The sequence below is a fragment of the Psammomys obesus genome, unplaced genomic scaffold, assembly GCF_907164565.1.
Source record: "Psammomys obesus unplaced genomic scaffold, mPsaObe1.curated_primary_1811, whole genome shotgun sequence".
Classification (NCBI taxonomy): domain Eukaryota; kingdom Metazoa; phylum Chordata; class Mammalia; order Rodentia; family Muridae; genus Psammomys; species Psammomys obesus.
The window spans coordinates 388,845-394,957 of NW_026585690.1; the positions used below are offsets into that span (position 1 = coordinate 388,845).

Here is a 6,113-nt window from a genome sequence, read left to right on the forward strand (position 1 = left end):
TGTGTGTGTGTGTGTGTGTGTGTGTGTGTGTGTGTGTGTGTGTGTGTAAGCGGAGACAGACAGTTCCTCCTCTACCAGTGTTCATTTGCACGAAGCACGGAGGGTGACACAAAAGCCACCTATTATTACTGGTGTAACTCTCTTCCTGAGATACCTGAACCTCAAAAATACCACCTTAAGGAGAAAGGTAGCCAAATGTCTGTTATGAACCTCATCAATTACGAGAAAGGGCGGATTTGTCTCCAGCCCTGACACCTCCGCACACTCTGCAAGCTATTTGATCTCATCTGTGTCTTGGCTTTCCTCACTTTAAATGGAAAATCACAGTGCCCACCTTACAGGAGCGTGAGGAAGATGAAATCCACAGAGGGACCCTGCAGTTTCGAACAGGGCTTGAGCCTCAGTGAGTGTGCATTAGCAGGTAAATAGATGCTGGCAACTAATGCCTGCTGGGCACCGGCTGGTGATTGGACAGGCATGCTGCCATTTAACCCTCGTAACAGCTTCTCCCTGGGCATTAGTATGCCTGCTTCACACATGCAGAAATGGGGCTGGAAGGAGTCCCCAAGTCATCAGGGGGCATCGCTGCTCACATTCTGTTTTCACAGTCTGTGACCTTTCCACTACCCAGCTGCCTTTATGGAAGACTGCTTTGTTGCTATTTTTAGTAAGGAATAATAAAAGAAAACCAGAGTAAGAGCCAGTGTTTGAAGAAACAACACCAATGAAAGACAACCAGGATCTGAAATCTTCACTGGAGGCTGGAGGCTTTGGAAACAAAACACGATACATGAAAAACTAGACTGTCCTGGGACAATGCTTGCGATTCTGAGGAATGGCCCTACAAACCCACGCTCCTGATCACACCCGGGTTGGGATCTCTACAGGCCGTGGAGCACAATGCCCACACGTTCAGCCCTGCGTTCCTGGAGGCTGCTGAGTTCTCAGGCCATGTCAAAGAAATGTTTCCTAAATGAATTAGCCCAACAACAAAATGCCTCTTTGGAGTTGACAAAGCATGTCACATCTTTCTAGAACACCTGAATCTAAAGAAATAATGGAAGCTTACTAGGTTAACTATTTTCCTTCAAATTTTTTTTTCCACTGAAAATTCAAGCTAAATAAGCCACATACCCCCCCTTTTTTTTCTCTGCCTAACTCTGGCTGTCCTCAAACCTGCTGTGTAGACCAGGCTGGCCTCAAACACAGAGATCCACATGCCCCTGCCTCCCGAGTGCTGTGATTAAAGGTGTGTGCCACCACCGTCAGGCTCGTCACCCCTTTTTAAAAAACAAAACAAAATGATCAATTTGGTACAGAGACCTAGAAACTTCCTTTTTCCACCTGCATCTCTAGAAAGATCATGGAAGATGTCTACATTTAATCAAGCTCCCCACAAGATGCTTTTGAGCCTCAGGCCAGAAGGAAAAGCAGTCTTCAAAAGCAGGGTTTACTTCCTGTCTTTGATGTAACTTTAAAGATAAGTCCCTGTGATTTTTTTTTATTATTATTATTAAAAAAAATTTTTTTAGGCTGGGTGGTGGTGGTGCACGCCTTTAATCCCAGCACTCATTCGGATGAGGCAGGTAGATCTTTGACCAGGCCAGCCTGGTCTACAGAGTGAGTTCTAGGATAACCAGGGCTACACTCAGAAATCCTGTCTCAGAAGAAAAAAAAAACAGAAAACAAAACATAATACAATGTGCTTTATCAACTCCCTCTACTTCCCACTGTCCAACTGCATGTTATTTTTTTGCTCTCTCAAAACAAAAACAAAAACAGAAAGACAAAAGCTGTCCAAATAAGACAAAACAAAACAAAAAAGGCATGGAGTTTGTTTTGGTTTGGCCAACTCCTGAGCATGGCGAATGCCTTGTCTGTGGTTGATATACCCAGTGACACTTCAAAACTAATTTTCTCTTTGCCAACAGGTATTAATTCCAAATAACATCTTGGTTAGTGGTGGGCCCCTGTGATCTTTGGATCACACAGGCAAAAAACTTTACAGTGAAATTCCTAAAAGACACAAGAAGAGATAGCCACTAAAATGAAGAGACATGTAATGAGGGGCTGGGGGTCGGAGGTGGCAGTTAATGGTGCCACAAAACCTTCCTTAAGAAAGTGAAGTGGCTTTAACAGGAAGTGCAAGTCACTCACATGGTAAACCATATGTTCACCACAGTGCACAGAAACACCGACAAGGTACTGAGCTAGCACCAAGCTAAACACGCTGAATCGGTGTCCAGCTTGGTCTTCCCACAGCCTAAGAAGATATGCAGGAACTGTCCAATGACCCCAAACATCTCAAAACTTGCCAAGGTAAAGTCATACACACCTAAAGGCAGAAGTGGAGGGAGGGACTGCCTCTGGGTCACCCCAGAACCGAACCTCCGAATTTAGCTGACGCTGTGTCCAGTTCAACAGGGTTCGGTAACTGCAAACACCTTTGTGACTCTGAGAACAGAACACTAAACCCTTCCATCACCACAGAAATGACTTTTTTCTTTCCAGTCCCTTTCCTCAGCACCCACAAACTTTTACTGTCATTGATTAGCCTGCAGACTGAATGGTTAGGGCTAGTGCCATAGCTCAAAGGTCGAGTACCTGTCTGGTATGTGAAAGCCCAGGTTTCAATCCACAGTACAACAGTACAGAGAGTAAATGAATAGTTGTGGTTTTTTCTGTTTCTTTTTTTCTTTTCCAGAGCTGAGGGCCTTACCACTGAACTAAATCCCCAACCCGCCCTACGTATTCTTTTTTATCTGACTTTGTTTAGTTAAGCCAAAGCTTCTGAGATTCATCAAGGTTTGAGGAGCGCAAGCTCATTCTTGTTGACTGCTGAACAGTATTCCACTGTATGGGTGTGCCATGGTCCGTTCATCCACTTTCTTGTTTGTGGATGAATGACTATTTCCAGTTTATGTCTATTTGGTCTGTTGTGATAATCATGAATAAGGTTACTATGGTCTACGTCTTTTTTTTTTTTTTTTTTAAAGAGACATTAGTTTCCCTCTGCCTTGGGTACCTGGGCATGGATATGTTGGGTCACAGGTTGGTATATATTTAACTTTACAACTTATGTTCTTAACTCCTGAACTCTACTCCCATAGAACAACAGTAACTTATTAACATGTTTTATTTTTTTATATAAGATGAGTTCCCCGAAGGCAGGGAACCTACCCCCAGGTTCTGGGATGTCTCCCACACGGTAAATGTTTGCTAAATAAATAAATGACCGCTGCTCTTTTTCTTGTTTGGTGTGCTGATAGCATAAGAAAACAAGTTTGGGGCATGCAAGGAAAAAAACAACAAACCGAAGGCTGTGGAGTTGGGGTGCTGCTTATTCAAGACAGGGGAGACACTGTCTGTCCGGAGACTTAGCTCTGTGCTTCTTCTTGCTGTGACCTCTCCTAGAATGTGATCCCCTCCATGACCCTCCAGGAAGAGAAGCGGCAGCTCCCTGGTCAGGCGATACTCAGGAAAGGGAGGAAGGTGTCACTAACACTGAGGTCGCACAGTGGTTAGAATTACACACTTCTGTCAAACAGGCAGGCAGAGGGAAGACAAGCCATGAAACTCTACCTTCTGGAAGGAACCAACAAAGCCAAAACACCGCTGGGGTCCTAAGGCCACACTCATGACAGGCACACTTGGTTTCGGTTAATGTACCGTGAGTTTCACGTGAACATGCAAAGCAGAAAGAAATTTCGAGAAGGAAATAGTGGTGTTTTAAAACCGTAACTACAAAGAAATTACAGACTTGAACATTATATAGTATATATGGGTATCAAAACAGCTTCTGCATCCCAGAAGCATGTACCATTTTTTTTACACATCAGTTAAAAACTAGGCAGTTAAAAACTGTAACCAGATGTCACTCATATCAAGAATAACTGAGTTGAAAATGAAGAATGCAAGGCCAGCATAGTACATAGTAAATAGGACATACTATTCTTCTGTACCCCCTCCCAGCTCCTGGGGAAGCCAAGGAAGGTGTATGGCTTGAGTCCAGGATCTGAGGCCAACAGAGATAAAGTGATGGGGGCAGGGGAAGGGCAGTGAGGGAGAAAGACTAGGGGAAGAAGAACATTTTCAGGCTAGTCATCCTTAGAGGTTTACTAAACAAGATGACACCCACCCTTCCTGCATTCAAGGGAAAACTTTTCTTTCCCATAACTCAATCCCCACACTTGAAATCACAGACCTGTCTGCAACCTCCTAGAATAGAATCAAATCACGGGCGGATTTTCTATACACCACAGTCGTAGTGTAGTCGTTCTCAGAAAAATGTCTTGGTTTCACCTCAGGGCTTCACCTCCACCAGGCTCAGGTTTTTTTTTGGTAATCTCAAGGTCCTTTGTTCCCAGGTCACTGCAAATGGGAATTTGCTTAGAATCCCTCCACCCTGAGCTTGGGAGAGGTGGCCCATCTTATTCAGGCAGTACTATACTGAAACCATCCTAGGCAGATGGCTGTTTATCCTATTTTCAAAGTCTCCAGGGAAGTGAATTCTCTGCAGCATCCCTTGGTAACCTTCTCCAGGGTTTTATCAAGGGTTTGGTAAGGAAGTTCTGATGTGGAGAGCAATAAAAATATTAACTTTATGAGCCTAGCTACAAGCGCTGGAAAGGGATATTTGTTTGGCATTTTGCCTTAATGGTGAAGGGATGTATTTACAAAACAGGCTGTACAAACAGAAGCCATTTGCCAGGGGCAGATGTGGAAAGTTGATTCAAGAGAAATTGCCACAATAAACTCCATTTCAATCTGGGAACCATGTGAATGAGTTATTGTTGGTTATAGCATTTCAAGTAAATTTATTTCCTTGTCAATTTCTACCTTTTTGTTTCTAAAACAGATTAGGAAAGGGGGAAATATCTACAGCTCTTAAAGCCTCAACTGATCAGGAGGCTACGAAAAACGTCTTAGGAAACAAACACATTACCATGTTTGCTTGTCTCCTCTCTTCTATATATCCTTTCCCATAACAATCACACATCGCTTTTAAAATAAGAAGAAATTTCCAGAGGTTGAAAGGTTTACATGACCTCGAGAGAAACCAAAGCATAGGGGGGAAAAGTATTTTTTAAAAAAGAATCACTGAAATTAATTGAAATCTAGGTCAGCTTCTGGTGAAATCACTTGGAGAAAAGGTTAGCCACACACTAAAGATGTTTTCTATTGAGAACGTAATTCCACCAGCCCTTAAAAACCAATAAATGAAAAAAGCAAGGGTCTTTTTGAAGCCCACGCACCACGCTAGCTCACAGGAGTTTCCGCACAGGAATTACATGTATGTGGCGCCCAGAAGAAAGCAAAGACTCATGCATCTATGCACACAACTCCACGGCAACACCAGGACTGGGTGGGTGGGTGGGTGGGGGCTGGGGGCTGATGCCAAAGGCTTAGAGAAAGAGAGTAGTACACCCCACCCCCACGGCGAGGACGGCGAGGAAGTTTTGGGTCTCTCTGGCAACACAGAGCAAAGCAAATGTCAGCTGCAATTTCAATTCCGTGCTACCTGACAGCGGAACACACTCCTGGAAATCATTGCCCGGGAGCTGCAGCCGGTGGGGGAGGGGCACACGCGCGCCCCTCAAAGTACTTTGGGGCCTGTCCTCGAGGGACGAATCCAGTAACATTAAGAAAGGCGAGGCGGTCTACACTCGGCAGGGACCCCGGTGGGAAGCAATTCATCAAAATTAAAATATTTCACAGATCATTTCTTCTGAAGCGGTTTCACGCTGTCAGTCAACCAGCAATCCCGTTGGAGTGGCAGCCCGGCGACAATCCACCGCCACCCCCCACCCCGGCCCCCAACCCCGCAGCCCTGCCCCGGGTGAGAAAGGGCGGGCAGGCCTGGAGTGTCGGGAGCCCCTCGGAGCGCGCCACCTGCCCCCCGGCAGGCTGGCCGGGCTCCCCGGGACACCTTCTCCACGCTGAGCTTCTCGGATGTCTCCCGCCCGGCCCGGCCCGGCCCGAGCCCCCCGCGCCCCGCACTCACCATCGCCTCCCGGCCCAGTGGGACCCCGGGCCGCCGCCAAGTTCAAACCTCGCGGCCCGGCGCGCGGAGCATCGCCGGCGGCCGCGCGCGCTCAGCAACCGGCGGCGGC

The 6,113-nt window shown here is 46.2% G+C and overlaps 1 protein-coding gene across 2 annotated transcripts in view; it reads right to left on the reverse strand.

The window, feature by feature from the left end:
* Shroom3 (shroom family member 3) overlaps positions 1-6,113 on the reverse strand; it is a 275,797-nt gene that overhangs the window by 57,583 nt on the left and 212,101 nt on the right. The gene's annotated exons all lie outside the window — the stretch shown is intronic.